This window comes from Dufourea novaeangliae, unplaced genomic scaffold, assembly GCF_001272555.1.
Source record: "Dufourea novaeangliae isolate 0120121106 unplaced genomic scaffold, ASM127255v1 scaffold124, whole genome shotgun sequence".
In the NCBI taxonomy this organism is placed as follows: domain Eukaryota; kingdom Metazoa; phylum Arthropoda; class Insecta; order Hymenoptera; family Halictidae; genus Dufourea; species Dufourea novaeangliae.
In genome coordinates, this window is record NW_015374010.1 from 3,446,528 (window position 1) to 3,464,369 (window position 17,842).

Here is a 17,842-nt window from a genome sequence, read left to right on the forward strand (position 1 = left end):
TGGCCGCATATCTCTTCGCTGTTCGACGCTCGTTTCGTTATTGTCGGCTTTCCCCCCGGCCCGACATTAATTTTTAATGCCAACCCACCGATATATACCCCCGTCCGGGCGTAATTCATATAACGGAGTACAAAAGCGCGCGCGCACGATCACTTTGTAATTTATATTAGCACGGTGATTCGTATTAACGCATGGGAACCTGATGAATCACGGTGAATAATGTGTCGCACGGCCATTGTGACACGCGTACACCGGGCGACAATTGCCATTGGGAATCGAAGAAAGAATCGTGTCTACCACGCTTGACGTGCACAATTCTGTTTGCCATAGTATATCCATGAACCGTGGAATTTTTCAATAGTACAGTCGAGGAAAAAAGGATTCATGCGTTTGTGACGTTTATTACAAATTGATAATGTTATTTGCACAGTAACATTAGATTAATCCACTAACGACCGCGGGTTTTAACACTTTCATTCCCAAATTATTTACAAATTACCGACGAAATATATTGTTGTATTTTTGTGTATATTATATGATTGTATAAATGATTCATAAGAAAATTGTAACCTTTCGAAACCGTCTAATTCTGTTTTACTTTTATCACAGTTACATATAATAATTTCCTTGGTATTATCTCGGTGTACTATCTCGAAAACCAAAGGAGATACATGAAAACTTCTAATGGACGACGTTTGCGTTTTTTTATGTAGAATAATATGGTGCTAACAAATTGTCCAAAATATAATTCGTTCATTACAAAAAAATTTCGGATCGAAACTTGGAGGGGCGGTTCCACTCCTTAAAATCGCGTCTCGGCCAATAAAAAAAAATACGTATCCCTTATTTTTGACTGCTTAACAGACATACCAAGTTTCATCAAAATCGGAGAGGGACACTTCCGTGCCTTCCCTTGTGAGAACAGTATAATGTTCGCCAGATCCATCGATTTCTCATTCCTTAACGAACAGGTAACAAAGTCACCCCTGCCCAAGATGTTACGAATATCTCAAAATACCCGATGGAATAAAAAAAGCACAGAAGATATCTACCCAAGAGAAGAAGATCAGTGACGCAACAGACCGGACAACGAGAAGGAATCAACAAGAAAAGAAAGGAGTCGCAAGAGGGTATCGCGAGGAAGGGTCATCGACGTAGAGCGTGGAGGGAAAAAAATATGAGGCGATCGGGTAACAGACGGTGGAAGAAGACTGAAGGGTTGACGATGAAGGCTCGAGTAGAAGAAGCAAGAAGGGAGAGAGAGAACAGTGGTGAACGATAATGTCCGGCCGTGAGCGTTACCCCGACCGTGAATGTGTCTGGCCGCGTCGGGTCCTCATCCTTCCGAGGGACTATTTGTTCCACGCAACGCGTAAATTACGGCCAATCGGGCCTGGGCTTGGTGCTGGTCCGGTCGGAGAGCCGAGCAACAACGACGGTCCGTTGCTTCGACGACCATTATGTATCTCGAAGACGAGGGAATTTCGCGAGGTTGCCCGGAGGGTACTGATCCGAGTCGCGTCACGGTTCGACGGTCCGTTCGGCCCCGAAGTTATCCACCGGTGAACACTCTGTACCTACTCTCCTACGCCGGGGGAACTTGTTCCGGAATTTCATTATTTTTCTTTTCGTCGTTTTTTTTTTCTTGTTTTCGCCCGAGACTCGGTGTGTTCCCCGTGCACGCTGATATCTTCATTAGAGACCGTGGTGCAGTGTGGTTCGTATTGAAACGCGTTACTTTAACCCTGTGTAACTGGACATCTCATTGGGGTGTACCCAATAAGTGAAACAGCGTGGATGCAATATACTGAAATACAGCTTTCTGGTCTTGTGTTTCGTCAAAATTGCGGAGAGTGGTGAAAAGAAACTACGGATACTGGTAGGATAACACGGGGTTTTAAATTGTCTCGGAAGGAATATAAAATACAATGATTCCTCGATGAATGCGACACAAACATCTTTTAATTCACCTATATGATCACTTGTCTGAATTTTATTGGATTATTGTATAACTAGTGTAAATTCTCAAAGTGATTTTTTTATGTTACTGTCAGATCATATTGTTGAAGAGATATGTTACACAACATATAATGGAGAATGTTAAATGTGACAATAACTAGTCCACTATTCTCGGTGAAATTTATTCTAATTTAAAAGTATACGTTATTCGTTCAATCCAATTCGTTATTTATCCTCCACTATTTTAACTGAACAGAAAATAGGAAAAATATTTTGAATTTAAAATTTATTGCCACCATATTGGAACTGTAGTGAGTTACGAATTGATACACCTAATATGTATATAGTTTCTTTTTCATATGGAGAAATTCCCATTAGTTATGTATCAACCCGGTATAAAGTGATTATTAGAAGACTGATGGATCAAGTTTGTTTCGTATACTGTTGAGCACCGTTTGAACATTCTAGCGGGTCGTTGAAACGTTGTACCGTTCGCAATCTTCGGGGTAAGACTGTATTCTAGTTACATCCTCCACCTAATCCGCAGGGAACGCCTCGTTGCCCGGTTTTTGTCCTTCAGGGCCGATCGAACAGAAAATTACATGGTACTCACGGAACGACTGCTACACCGTGACGCGAAGTGGACTGGCACTCGAAGGAAATAAGCGAGTAGGGAATGAGATGAAGTTGAACCGTAATGAGGGAAGGATAAAATTCAGACGAATGGAAATTACAAAATGAAGGAAAATTGTACCTTTCGCGGAACAATTTTTCAGATATCTTTGAAGAAATACAGTTTCTTGATATTTATTCAACAGTACATAGATTGTGAATTCTTTGCATTTGTAGCATTTATAAACATGTAAAATACAATGAAGTAGAATAATTTACCCACGATACCTGAATCTTTATTTTACTTTAATCCATATGAATAGCGTTACAGGTAACAGAAATATTTCTTTTATTTCAGTTTTTATAAGATGATCTATGATAATTTGGATTAACATCATATATCTAATTACTCAAACACAAAGCCTTATTAAGTTATTCTAATATACTATTGTTTTTATAAGAGAACGAATAACTTAATTAGTAATTGTAACTTTGATAATCTCAACAAATCACAAAGAATTATTTTTCTGTTGCAGGTGAGTGAACCACTGTATTCAAATTTCGGTACAACCTTGTTGATCAGCACTTTAAGGTATTTGCCAACTGTTAATACTATTCTGAAAAATTACTATTTTGAATATCTCTGGACACAATTCTTTCAAAAATGTAATCACAGCAAATTTACAGCAGAGCTATTATGTAAAAAAATTGTCTTTTCCATAGTTCCAAAGACATTTAAAATGGTAACATTTATTGGTCCACCCTAATAAAATACTGACCATAACAGTCTCCACACACTTTGTGAATTTTGTTTTATTAAAATTATCAGGTATACCAATGAATAATCTACTATTTCATTCTAAAAAAATAGTAACGTACTAAAAATCCAAAATACTTCCTGTCCTTTTCATGATAAAAAGGAGGATCAAAATATTTCCTAAAAAATAAATATCGAATTTGGCAAAATATAGTGAATTATCTATTGGTACACCTAATGCACGATTTGATTTGGAAAGGTAAATCACCAGGCTGAAACAACAGTTTCACGGAAGTTCGTAGTCGCAGTCTCGACTTGCTCGGTTGTCGGTATACCTGATTGTCACCGAATAATCCTATCGTTTCGGTGATTCATCGCTTCTGACTGCAAGGTGCATCAGAGCGTTGACTCGTGAGATTCCCCGATTCAGAACCGTGGCGGGAGCCGATAACGTTTCATTGATCCGGCTGGCTCGAAGTAGAGATACCCATCAGTTTCGCGATTGTTTCGTCGATTGCAAACACCTTCTCGCTTCGCTGTTCTCCGTGTAAAATTCAACTTGAGTTAAATAAAAAAAAGTGTATTTTTTGCTAAAGAAAATAATATTGTAAATATTAACGAAATTATATAAATTGTTCAATTTCGATTTTAAATAAGAATACTTTGAAATACTTAACGATGCAGCAATTTTTCAGTACAATTGGTTAGACAAACATTTTGTTGACTGATATGAAATAGTGTAGGTTGACAGAGGCAATTTCTATTAACAGAAATTAGATTGTTAAATTTCTATTTTCAATAAAACCACCTTGAAATTCTTAACGATATAACAATTTGCAGGTACCATTGGTTAGACAGAAATTTTATTGGCTGGTATGAAATAGTGCAGATTCGCAGTGGCAGTTTCTGTTAATAGAGATTAGATTGGCTTTTAGAGAAACCTCAAACTGATGTCACTCAGTTCCATCCCTAACTAGTGGCCGGCTAACCGCGTAAACAGTTATCGATCGCGGTCCGTACCGATCTAATACGTTCGCATATCGCTCATAAAGCACCATCTGTTAATCTACCTGTCTATGTGGCACGATCGTATTACATGGACAGACACCTTGTTACTGGTTATACATATACTGTGACGCCAAAATTGCTCGTGTTCCATATAGATTGCTCGGCAAATAAGTATCTGGATATCTAGTAGCTCGATAAATAAATAAGTATAATTAAGTATAGTGACGTATGAGTAACTAAAACCCGTTTGTTTAACACACTGACTGTTGCTGACCTATGTTCATCGTTAAGAAGCCTATAGTGGATGATTAGATCATTAGAGCCACATTCCGAAAAACATATTTTTTTATGATTGTATAGAAATACAATTACAGTATCAAGGTTTTTACACTGGATAATTTTTTGTTAACAGTTGTCCACTAAAAATACACAGAAATCCTCAATTTATGCAAATGGGGTTCTAATAACACTCTCCAACAAATTAAAACTTTTTTTCTGCTTTACAATATCCATCGGACGATCTTTGCAGAGTTTCTCGCCGCAAATACGAATCTGGAAGCAGAATTGCTCTATCGCCCCCAGTTTTTGAAAAACATGTGTTTCTGAAGAAGAAACCATACAAGTGGATATTACAGATCACAAAAAAATTGTTTATTCATTGGACAGTGTTATCGTTTAATAATCAATGCAAACATTTTCGACACAATTTAAATCAAAATCACGCGCACATATACGAACATATGCACATTCCACTCCCACGGAAGGTTTTAGAATTTTTCAAAAATTCCCCGTAGATCGTTTGAACAGGTATTATCTATGACTCGAATTGAATTTTCCAATTACCAAACGTCCGCGAGGCATCGGTATTACGCGCTCGCGCGGCGCACCGTATTGCAAGTGCAGTCGTAAAGTACAATAGCACCGAACGAGAGAAACGTCAGTAGCACCGGCAGCTTTCCCTTATCTTCTCCATTGTTCTCTTGCTCGTCCATTACGGCCTTGCCTTAGCTACTGTTACTTCTGCTCGAAGGACGATCACATTCTATTGGTTATCATAAATTTAGCGCAACGGCCAGGCGTGCAGTGGAATATAGTACCCTAGGCTCTTGTCGTTCGACGTAATTCAGTGATGGGACCACCGTACGAAATGATCCTTTTATGACGGGGAGAGTTAACAATGAGTGAAATTGAATTTATTGTTATTTCACTTTTTCCCTGGACTGGGTTTACGATCTCTAATCGCTGTAAAGTTCGGTCGATGATAGTTCCTACTTCCCATTTTATTTCTCTTACGTGTGTACTAACAATGAGTAGAGGACGTGGACTACTCTATGTGGTTACTTTTTAATAGTATAGAAATTGTTATGCAATAATTTTTTTACAATTTGCAATTGTACTTTGAGTCACTCCATATAAATACTGTCAATATGATACAATAATACTTTTCTATAGAGAAACGTATACTTAAAGGTTTTTAAATACCGTTTTAATATAGAGATGAACCATATAATCTGTATATGTGATTATTCCATGTAAAAATTCAATCAATCACATGTGATCCATAGTAACAGTCTGTAAATGCTTATGGAAATACAAATTTTTATGAATTGATTCATAAAAATATAAATTGAATCAAAATTTACATACTGATACATGGATTTATTAACGAATTTAATTCTACACAATTACGATTTTTTATTAGTAATTTAGAAATTGTTTTCGAACCAAAGAAATGACGCTGCGGAGTCTTTAATTTAAAGTTTAGGTATAATCTTTTAATACTTTGAGAATTTTCTAAGTTTCATCCTAATTTGAACAGTAAGTCTAATTGGCTCCCATTTAGTGTATTTAATCAATCTTTGATCTGAGTCATATTACTGAATGGTGTCAACTTGCAATTACGCGTAATTACGACTCGACAAATCAGATTAACAAGATCATGGCACTCGTTGTTGTCTGGGTAATAGATCGGTGTGATGTACTATTATGACAGTACACGGACAAGTGGTCTAACATTAGGTTCGCCGTATATAGGCGAACTTCTGGGAGTTCGGAACTCTGGTTGATAAGATGGTCGAATTAATGGTAGATTTCCCTACTCCTTCGTTCAGCGATATGCTATGAAACGGCTAATAAAATTAATATCAAAAACATAATTAACAGTAAAACATAGTGTCGATAGTAAGTTTCACTACCCAATAATTCAATAGTGTGCTATAAAAAGGCTCATAATATTTATTTTTCAAAAGAAACTAGGAAGTAAAACTGGGTGTTAATGGCAGATTTGATCATACAATTGATACGTTATAAATGGGGTAATAAAATAAATATTAAATCTAGGAATGAAAGTAAAACGCGGTGTTAATAGTATATTTCACTGTTACTTATTTATAGGGTATGAAAAGGCTAATGAAATGAGTATTAAAACCAAGAATGAAAGTAGAGTAGGCGTTAATGGTAAATTGCCTTATCCAATCGTTCATAATATATCAAGAAAAGACTAACAGATTAAATAATAAAAAAAAGATCAAAAGTAAAACTCGGTGTTAACGGTGGATGATCTTACCCATCATTCAAGGATACGTGACAAGAAGGTACTAAATTAGATATTAGAGCCAAGAGTGAAAGTAAATCTCGGTTTTACTGCTAAATTACCCTACCTAATCATTCAGCCATACATGGCAAAAAAGCAAAGAAAGTAAACATTAAAAACAGGATTAAAGCTAAAACTCGGTCTGAATACTAAATTCCCTTACCCAATCATTCAACGATACATTAAAAAAATGTCAAACAAAATAAACATTAAAAACAAGATTGAAAGTAGAACTCGATATTAATGGTAGATTCCCCTACCCAATCACTCAACGATACGTCAGAATAGAAAAGAAAGGGTAGGATCCGCCTCTTCGGTTGTCAGAGTGTTAACAAAAGTAACTCGGAGGTGGATCGCGTTACCTGTCACTGCAATTACCAGCCAATTGTCCGTGTCTGTCGGCTCGCCGGCAGATTTATCGGCCACCGATAAATATCGTGGCTCGGCGCAAGATCACGATTTCGTCCAGCTGCGCGAGCCTCCTGCGAGGACGGTCGCATTGTTGCCCCTGTGGTTATCGTGCACTCTCAATTAATCGACCGGCTGATTGCAGCCCGCGATATCATACCGCGCTTGTCGCGGAACGACACGACCGTGCCCTGGCAACGAAAGACCGATGAATACGACGTCATTAACAGGACGCCGCCCGCCCAGTGCGTCGCGACGCTCTCTCGACCCTCCGAAAAGGGCCTCGCTCGAACTAATCGAAAATTACTCGTTAGGTGGAAAGAGAGATAGAAAGAGATGGACCAGGCTGGACCCGGCAAACGATGCTAATTTCGAGTCGCGTGTTTATCTTGCATTCGATGGAGAGTTTGTTGCCTATTTAGCGGACCTTTGATCGCGTCCTGGGTGCTCGTAGAAGAGGGTTGGTTGATATAGATAGAAAGGAATTTGGTTAATTGTTAATAGTGGGTTTACGTACTTTGATGGAGATGTTGGAATTTTGGGATGGAGTGGTATGGTACCTTTAGTTGTGTTCAGGGTAGTGTGATAGATAGAAGGGAATGGTTGATATGGATAGAAAGGAATTTGGTTAATTGTTAATTGTGGGTTTGTGTACTTTGATGGAGATGTTGGAATTTTGGGATGGAGTGGTATGGTACTTTTAGTTGTGTTCAAGTTAATGTGATAGATAGAATGGTTGATATGGATAGGAAGGAAATTGGTTAATTGTTAATTGTGGGTTTGTGTACTTTGATGGGGATGTAGGGCAAAATGTAATTTAATTATAAAATCTAAATTGTATTGTAATTTTACAACTACATACATATATTGTAATTTTTATTGTAAGTTTAGTATACTTAATTACAATGTAATTGTGATTTCTATTTTATAATTAGATTACATTTTGCTCAACTCTATTTCTACCCCGGCTCCCATAGATAGTTACAGCGAGCGTGTAAATTGATTCGATCCAGTCTTTCATCCGTTCAGAGAAAGATTGTTGCTCCTCGAGTCGGCGTATCGTGAGAAAAGAAACAATTTCGCGAAATCGCGAGAGCGTAGACGTACACATAGGATTAGTCGGAAGTTTTCTCGAAGATCCGACGCGAGGGGATCAGATGTGCTCGCGCATTAATCGCGTTATCTACTTATCCGGCAGCTCTCACGGTTCAACGACAGCGTTAATTCACTTTACACGGTCGCCCCCGTGGGGACATGGGCGAATTATCTGCGAGAAGTCGAGCACTCCCCGCGACGGGACGCGACTAGTCCTATTATCGAGTCGCATCTGCTTAAATGTTTCACGTTTCAAAGGTGATTAATGTCCAACTGAACCTCGTGTCAACGGAATTTGTAGAAAATTTATAAATGAATCTTTTAAGAGAAACTGAATGCTGTAGAGTCAGAAACTTGGATATAGGTTCGGATTAGTGTGACGATATTACCTCGGATTACTGTTCGTCGATGAATCATCTGTCGATTTATTCACTGTTTACGAACCAAACATTTTAACTGCTTTGGTCGTTCTAATATCAATGGGGCATCACGAAATTGTTGGAGGTCCGAATTAAATATTGTTTAGAGAATGTTAAAGTTCGATGGGCAACACTTACGATAGTGTAATGTAATCAATATGTTTCAGAATACATAATAATTATTCAGATCAGTTGTTCTAATACCTATAAATAGCAGTGTATCTACACTAACACCTTGCAAATCGAAGACAGGAATTAATACTTTTAATTATAATTTAATACTAACAGTTTCTCTGAAAAAGATCTGCAAAATTACTAACTTATACACTGAAGATTCTTTTTAACCAAATTTCTATACTCACATCTGATTTATATACCTATAGATTCACTTGATTTTATCACGAATTGTATTTAGTATTCGCGATTGAACTACGTGGCTAAAAGGATGCTATTTCTCAGTGTGTAAAATCAATTTCCGTTCTTCGTATGCTTGCCATTAAAGTGAGTGTTAAGCATCTTCTAGAAAGTAGGAGAGTAGGTTACGATTGAAATTTTGCATAGAAAGTGCACATTTCTTTAATTGCAGTTGGTATAGCCCAGTATTTACGATTCATTTATTAAGCTATCCAGTCATTTAATTTCTTCTCTAAGGAATCGATTAAAAATAGTTCTATTCCTGAATAGAGAGACCCAAGGAGATGATAAACCAACGTCTGCGTGGAGATTGAAATTCGTGTTCGATTCTGTGAGCACCGGAACGTTCGACTTTATAGCAAAGACGGTCGTAACCGTGGCCGTAAAAGAATTCTACGAAACGCACTGAAACTGTCGTCATTTACTTTCTAAACCTTTCGTCGGATAAATCCAGTCGCTACCTTGCGTAAAATTGCGCATAATATGCAATTTCTTCGTGAAGTTTCGACAGGCTTCACCGTTCTCAGATAGTTGCAAACTAACTAAACTTCAACCTATAGAAAAACTTTCACAAGTTTCAGGAATGCAATCGTCGTGATATTACTTGAGTGGAAAGATTCTTTTTTAACAAATGGTAAGACATCAGGCGTCACTTTTAATTGAAATCTTAAATTTTCTATTATTTTTTATATCCTCAAATTTGCTTATTTGTGATGATGCATGATAATTGCATATTTTTCATTTCTCAATACGATATAAATGGAAGTTAACAAATCCAATACCCTCGAAATGTCTCCTTCCAACCGTTAATCGTCAAAAGATCGATCTTCCCTAGTCGTCAGGACCACTTTTCTTGAATTTATCCGAGTGGAAACAGAAAAGAATTGTCCCCCCGGTTGGAAATTCGCGCATTACGATACGAGGCACGATCTCGATCGCCGCGGAGCCCTATCGTGGGCTCGGCGTTTGTCGCCACGGTTACGGAAACAAAATAATTAGGGGGGAGACTAAGAGGAGGTTTGCCCTGCCGCTGACAGGATGCGAAACGACGAAAAGGAAAAGGGGAGGTGGGTGGTTGGGATCCCTGGGAATTGCGTAATCGTGTAAACTCTCTCGTTCGACCGGCGTAACTTCGTTTAAACGTTACACGCGTTTATCGCCGATTAAATTTCCAGGCCCGCTCTTTTGTCAGGCTTGTGCTTCGCTTTGATGCGAATTAAAAATTGCTTATCCCCTTTTTAATCGAGTTTCGTTACACCGTGAGTGTATATAATTTTCTGGCGCATTTGTAACGATTAGTTCTGGTCGAGTGAATAGTTGCAGTGAACTAGGGTTGTTTATGTAAGTTAACACATTAAGCGTTGTGTTGGTCACAGGTAACTGACAGTAAACTTTCCAGTCAAACCTCATGAATCATCGGTGACTTACGCCATCAAAAGTGAGACGCAATAGTTTAGTACAATGTAAAAATAAAAGTTGTAAGACTATGAAAACAGTAGAAATGCAACCTGATTTTTAGTAATACAGGATATCCCAAAATGATGAGACAATCCGCATTACCCATATTTCTCATGCAAATACAAATCGAAAAGTCCTTTGCCGTTTTGTAATCTGAAGCTCCATTTCTGAGATACTAGCAGTTAAATGAACTCCAATCAGCTGAGTGACGCTTTTTTACAAATCTTTTCGTTCTGTCCAGGTAGCATTATTTGTACAATATCTAATTTCAGACATTTTTCCATTTGTTTCTGTAATTACTGACATAATTTTCTTTAAAGAGAAATAGGTAAATAACTAAAAAGAAATAAAGAACTTTGCAGGTCTGGGGACCTTAATAAAAGTATCAGGTAATTTTATTTTTTACTACCCTTCGGTTCTTCAGAGTGAAAAGGCCACTTAAGAACAACCAAAAAATGGCAAAAAAATTCCTTTATAAATACAATTCAATATACAATTGTATATTCCTGAATATATACAAATTTAAATTGTGTATAATATATAAGTTATCATACTACAGCATAATAAAGTAAGGTTGACCATAAATGCAAATAAAAACGCTTTTATCAATTGCAGTAATCGTAAAACAAGAAATTCAAAATCATTTTGACAAGTTTGACAGTTCTAGTATGAAGAAACTTCGTATCTACTGTAATTTGTTAGTTTTTCTTAATCTAATCGTACATGAAAAATCTCTTTGCTAAGACGAATAACGTTTCATAAAAGAATATTATAGTTATATATTTCAGTCTGACTGCATGCATCACAATTTCTTCACAGCAGCTCGACGTTATCGTTAAGGCTTTGTCGGAACGCAAAGGAATTACGTGCTGGTCGTACATGCACGTCGCCATAAAAATTAAATATCATTATCAGTTAAATAATATTACACACGGTCTTATACGGAATGAATAATATTCATTATTATTAAAGTCAGATTACAATCTTCTCCTCAAGTCTGACTTGCTGTTACAAGGTATGCAGTTGACACGCGAGCAGTTATCATTGTTGGTAATTTGCGTTCGCAGGAGCACAATGATATTCTAATCAGTGAAATCCGTAAGTTCACGTGCGACAGTCTAATAAAGTGGTTAACATTCGGAGTTCTCCGATTCTCGACGATTTTACCTTCGATTTATCCGTTTGATCCAGCTTTTCTCTTAGGTATCTTGTCTTTATCTGTCTACATGCTGATTGTTCCCCTTTGCTTCGTTCCACACACCGTGTCCTGGGTGATAAATTGTCTGTCTAGATCAGGGTTACCTTAAAAGGTCGATATCGATCGCTCGTGCTCGATAGAGTCGTTCGGAACGAAAGCAAAACTCTAACCCGTGCCGATGATTGATGAGTTTTCCGACTGTATTTCTACGCTTCTTGTCTCTGTGAATTATTATTCTGCCCTTCGATGATCATTAATATCCGTGCCTCGGATCATAAAAATCCCTTTTTCACAGTCTTTTCGGTCTGGACCACCTACCGCGGTCTATTAGACCCGTTTTGTAAGCGCTCGTATGGGTACGTCTTTTATTGTATCGATCTCTTTGATGCCTGAATTAAAACTGTTAACGGCGATATAGGTGTAATTTGTATTGAATATTGTTTCTATTCGAAATGAAAGATGTATGTTGACTTTTCTTTACAATTAACTTTTACACTAGATTTTCATTTTACCCGCTTTTCAATTGTTCTTAATTGCATAAATATACAAATAATTCATTATTACTTGGACAATGTTTATTGCAATTCTGTATGGTACAAATTTAAAGGAACAATGTTAATACTAAAACAGTTCTTTATTACACCACTTTTATACACAAATTTACATGTATGCACATACAATAAAAAATACACAGAAATAAAACTTAATGAATGACCATTACAAGTGCATATATTACTCGGTAAATATTTTTACAATTTCAGTAACTATTTTTTCGTAATCCAGCTAACACTATCTGAAAAAATTAAATAACCATTTCAACACTCCAATTAACGTTACTTAATTACTATCGAAAATTCAAAGCATCAGATAATACGAGTATTAACCTGTTAAACGTACCGAAGTTTAAACAAACATAAGCCTTTGTACAGCACACATTCGTAATTACAGATATTCCATTCGATTAAACCTGCGAAATATCGTGTATTACTAAAATTAAGTTCGAAATTAATTTAAAATTCCGCGCGCACCGACTCGGACGGGTGGTTCCAGGTAGAGAGAGATCAAAGGACCAATGGAAAGATCCCGTGCGGGGAGTTTTTCGCGCGACCGGAAATATTTGTTCTCCAGTCGTGCGACGCGGTGCACCAGGGGCACTTCGTAATTGCAACTTGTTGCCCGGGTGCACGGCCCGGCAACGTGCGCACTATACACCGGGGGACTCGTGGTGGCGCGTAATTTATTGCCGTGGAAGCGGCCCGAGTGGGGAGCAATTGCAATTTCAACGATCGTGCATGACGGCATAAATATCGAAGGACGTGGTAGAAATAATTGATCGAGAATGTGGTCACGTTTTCCTGCGAAACGATATATGTATCGAACGTACAGGACCATGCGCGGCCATTTGCCTGTCTCTTGTGCGCGCTTGGCATATTCAGATCTTCATAAAACGGAAATATACAGAGTGTCTCAGGTAACTTGATCACCTCAAATAATGACTTAACGGTAGACTTTATAAAATTTCTAGGGTGAAACATAAATGGCATCAAGGGCCACATATAAGGTACGTGCTTTTTTTCTGGGTGGAGACATTTCAGAAATTTCAAGGTCACCTTGATTTTTTTCTTAACCTATTTTGTGTACCATGGACCGAGTATCGAATTCTGAGTAAAAATGTGTTGATCTTCATACGTCCTGAACCTAATAGTTAACGAGGTATTTAGAAAATAATCACTGTATGAAATTGCTGTATTGAAGTTGAGGAGCATCAGTTCGAGCACCTATAGCTTCCAGATAGTAAGTACGTAATAAAAATGATTTTGACGAAAAAGGTCAAGAAAATAATTTCTTTGTTCCAGCATTACCATCAAACTGTCAAAGTGATAGGAAATTTCACCTTGGATCTGTCGAATATCTAATTACTACAATTTTTTTAATTACTTTGATCCCCGAGAAAAAATCTCCCCAAAGCAAGAATACTTAAGCGTCGATGCTTCATGTTATCCTAGAATCATTACCAAAGAATGCACAGCGTTATTTTATGCAGTCCACAAGGATCCGCCGAAAGTTTTCAATTCCGTGGAAACGTTACGCCTCTGATTACCATAAAATCACATCGTTCGGGTATGATAATAAAGCGAAATCGATATTACCGTCGTCGGGGCACCCTTTTAAGCGGCCTTCGCGGTTAAACGTGAAATGTTAATGAACGTACAAATGGCCGACCGTAAACACTCCTGATCAGAGGGTAACGCTTAGCAAGGAAGGGACTGCGTTTCACCCCATTTTTTATTTTATCATTATATGGTAGTCCAGACGCCGCGAAACTATCCGTGCAACACGCGAGTTTCCCGTGTTATTAAAACAATTTTCATCAAGGTAAACTTTCGTGGGAGGGTCCTCTTTGTTCGCTGATGAAAGGACTAGGCTCATCGTGGCGGGGGGTTTCAATTATTCCGCGTTTCTGCCGATCGTTTCGCCGAGTTTATGAGATCATGAAATATTCCATCGTTCGCCTTTTCGCGTTTTATAGACAGGTTGTTCACGCTTCGCGCGTTCTGTGATTGCTTTCTTATTTGCTTCGTCTCATTGGCCAGGGAGAAATCGCGGTTATCGAGGCGGTAAATTCCCAATTGAATTATAAACCGATATAACCACGACCGTTATATCTCCGAGATGTTTCGATTGCGGAAACCAAAGTTCGCCGCAAGGAGTTTTATATTCTATATATGTTCAGATTTTAACACATCGTGTTTGTAGAGAGAGATGTGATGGAGAATTATAAAATTTATGGTGCTTTTAGCGTGTAACATTTTAACATTGACGATTGATGCCTTGAAAGATTGTAAGAATATTATTATTTGATCCATTAAATACATTTTGTCCATTACAGGGAATGTGTACTTTATCACTTTCGTATAAATATCTGAAATATTTCTTGATGATCGACAGTACATCCAAACATTAGAAAAACGGTGTTATTGTGACTGATAGTTCGTAATTTATCGTGAGGTAACACATTGTTTATAGAAAAGAAAAAGGTATTTCGAAAATGATTTACATAGTTTAAAATAAGTATTAGTTCTTGATTTTATGAAAAAAAAATTTCTACAAGGTACCAAAAAGATGCAGTGAGCGAGTTAACGGGTATGCATTGAATATGTCATAAAAGGCGCCAATAAGAGTGAACATCCTAGATTCTTCGAAGTTGTCGACTTTAAATAACCATGACTTTAAGACAAACCCATAATACACCTTTAATAACTTCTAAAGTATGCATTGTATGAACAAATGTTTTACACAAATTTTTTATTATTCATTTATTTATATATTTTAAAAACAAAATTTTTAACAATTCGATTACATAGTTTTATAGAACATAAAACGCCATTGCATTTTGATTCTTACAGTTTTTTCACATCTACTATAGTTTACAAGATATTCAGGAAAATAGGAAACACACATTAAGGGGTGGTTTCACCCCAAAGAATCGAATATCAGCAAAAAACGAAAAATTGCTCGATGTTTCTATTCAGATCTCCTACAAATCTACAAAGTACAAAGAAATCAAAATTTTCGGGTTACCAAAGTTCCCCTGTAAGTTCACTAATAACCGAGGGGAGCGAAAGGGGATGTTATTTGTGTCCGAACCCAGTACTTAACGTTTCGTTACGTTTCGACGGTTGTATATACGCGTAAACTTCGTGTATCTTCCAGTATGTTCAGTTCCCAGCACGCATCGCGGGACACGAATCGATGAAGGTACTTTTCCCGTACACGTCTCTAATGTAAGCCAAACGAATTCTGTGTGCCAAGCACGCATGAAAAGGCCCCCGACATTACTGGAACAGTTTTAATCAAAGTAAACTTCCCTCCGGGTATTCCCGACGTTGTCGTCGACGTCGCGGTTCTTTGTCCCTGTCGCGTAGAAGACGAGAAAGGTTCCTCCTCAGTGGTTTCATTCATCGGAACCCTCGACCCAGTACCGCTCCTCATCTGTCCCTGGAACCTGGCTATATCTTCATCCTTCCTGTATTCTACCGTTTCTTCATTCGACGTTCTTCGATTCACCTTCCGTGGATTCTTCCGCGTTCCATGGGCCGTGAAACTTCTTGCAGGCTTATTTTCGAAATTATTTGGTCGTACGGAATGTCTACACCCGTTTCAGAATGTGAAATTGCAATCTATAATTTGCAATTTCTATCTTATTTCGTGGACAAGTATACTCTGCGTGGCAAGACACTGGACATAAAACGACTTGAGTTTTTTGAACAACTTAATGCTTAATACTACTGGGGAAAAATTGTTGGAATATTAGATTGACTTTACTAAAAAAAAAAAAAATGCCAGGGACCAACTAGTTTTATCCACAATGAGGGTAAGAAGCAAGATTCATAATCATTTATTAAAAATTCCCAAAGTGAGATGTAAAATGAAGAAGAGTAAACTTGTCTTCGACGATAGGGCAAATACTAATGATTATAGTGTATGTAGTGTGAACATTTCACGTCAGTCCTAATCCCAAGAAATCTTTTCTTTCTTATTGTATATCATTCGAATGTCTCGTGATATGGGTTGGAGGAACTATCGCAAAAAAAATCAAGTGACACACAATTAAACACATCATGGAAACAGTATTAATGGAAAGGGAACTCTTCAGATGATTTCGGTTCTGTACGACACGAAAGATAAGAGGTAGCTGCTTCACAGTTTCATTCACGTCGACCCTCGACCCACTACCAGCGCCCCGGGTTTCTCCTCAAAGACCTGTCCTCTCTTCATCAACTCTCTCTTCTCCTTATACCACTGTCCTTTCTTCGCGACCTTCGATCCAACCCCTTAATTTGATCCCCAAAGTCGCCTAGTACTTATGGCCGTCGCTGGCCTTTTCACGAGGGTTTTAACCGCTCATTGAATTACCTTTGATAATTACTTAAGATACTCGAATGCTCCCTTGTTAATGGCATGAAGCGAAAAAAAAATTCATTTTGCTCGGGCGTCTTGCGACTACGAACCTGCCCCTTGGTTTTATCAGTAATGAAAAGGGCGTAACGAAACCAAATTCCCCTGGAAGAGTTCCTCGCTCATCCACAAAATGGCGGAGATACTGCCTTGATGTTGAAGCAGTGATTATCGTTTAGCAAGATTGTAACGAATTTCGATAATATCATATTTACTTAATGTTAGAACAAAGAAAACGAACAAGATAAATATCTTTATCTTCTCAACGTAATTTTGTTACGTTTCTTCGACAGCAAAACCAAAGCTCAGACTATAAAAAGTTGATTTTCCAAAGTCTCAGAAAAATAAAATTGACAAATTTAGACTTACATATTTAAAAATATGTACTCGCGACAGTAAAATATATGTATATCTGAAACATTATTACAAATTATAGCTAAGAATATTCTATCGACAAGTTTTTGTAAAATACTTTTTCTAAATAAAATTGTCAAGTAACACGATGAAGCTTTGTGGTGTCATTAGAATAATTAAAATCAAACGAATTTACTTGAATTTCATTGTTGGCGATAATAGTACATTTTGGTATTAATTCTTAACAAGCACCGAAGTTAGCTAGCTTAATGGTTTCGAGAGTCCCGCAGTAAAATCCATTATTTCACGGGCCACAGGTCACTCTGCCAACTAGATTTTACTAAATGTTAGCCGAGGATTACGCGCGGCCAGTGTTCGCGCGTGTAGGCAACGGGTTAGGTGACGTTTTCAGGGTAAATGCCCCGTAACAGATTCCGAGATGGAATGCCGGTGGACGGACCTCCACGAATTACCCTTTACGATTATTGGATCGTCCACGGAGATGGCGGCCCTAACACGAACGGATTAAAGATACGCCGGCAATTTACGTGGCACGCAATTTGTGGATTCAATTCACGGCTTCGACCCTCGATAGACCGTGCGTCTCG

At 37.8% G+C, this 17,842-nt stretch overlaps 1 protein-coding gene across 3 annotated transcripts in view; it reads left to right on the plus strand.

Moving 5' to 3' along the window:
- The window catches only part of LOC107188496, a 380,591-nt gene that overhangs the window by 219,667 nt on the left and 143,082 nt on the right, over nt 1-17,842 (plus strand). The window lies entirely within an intron of this gene.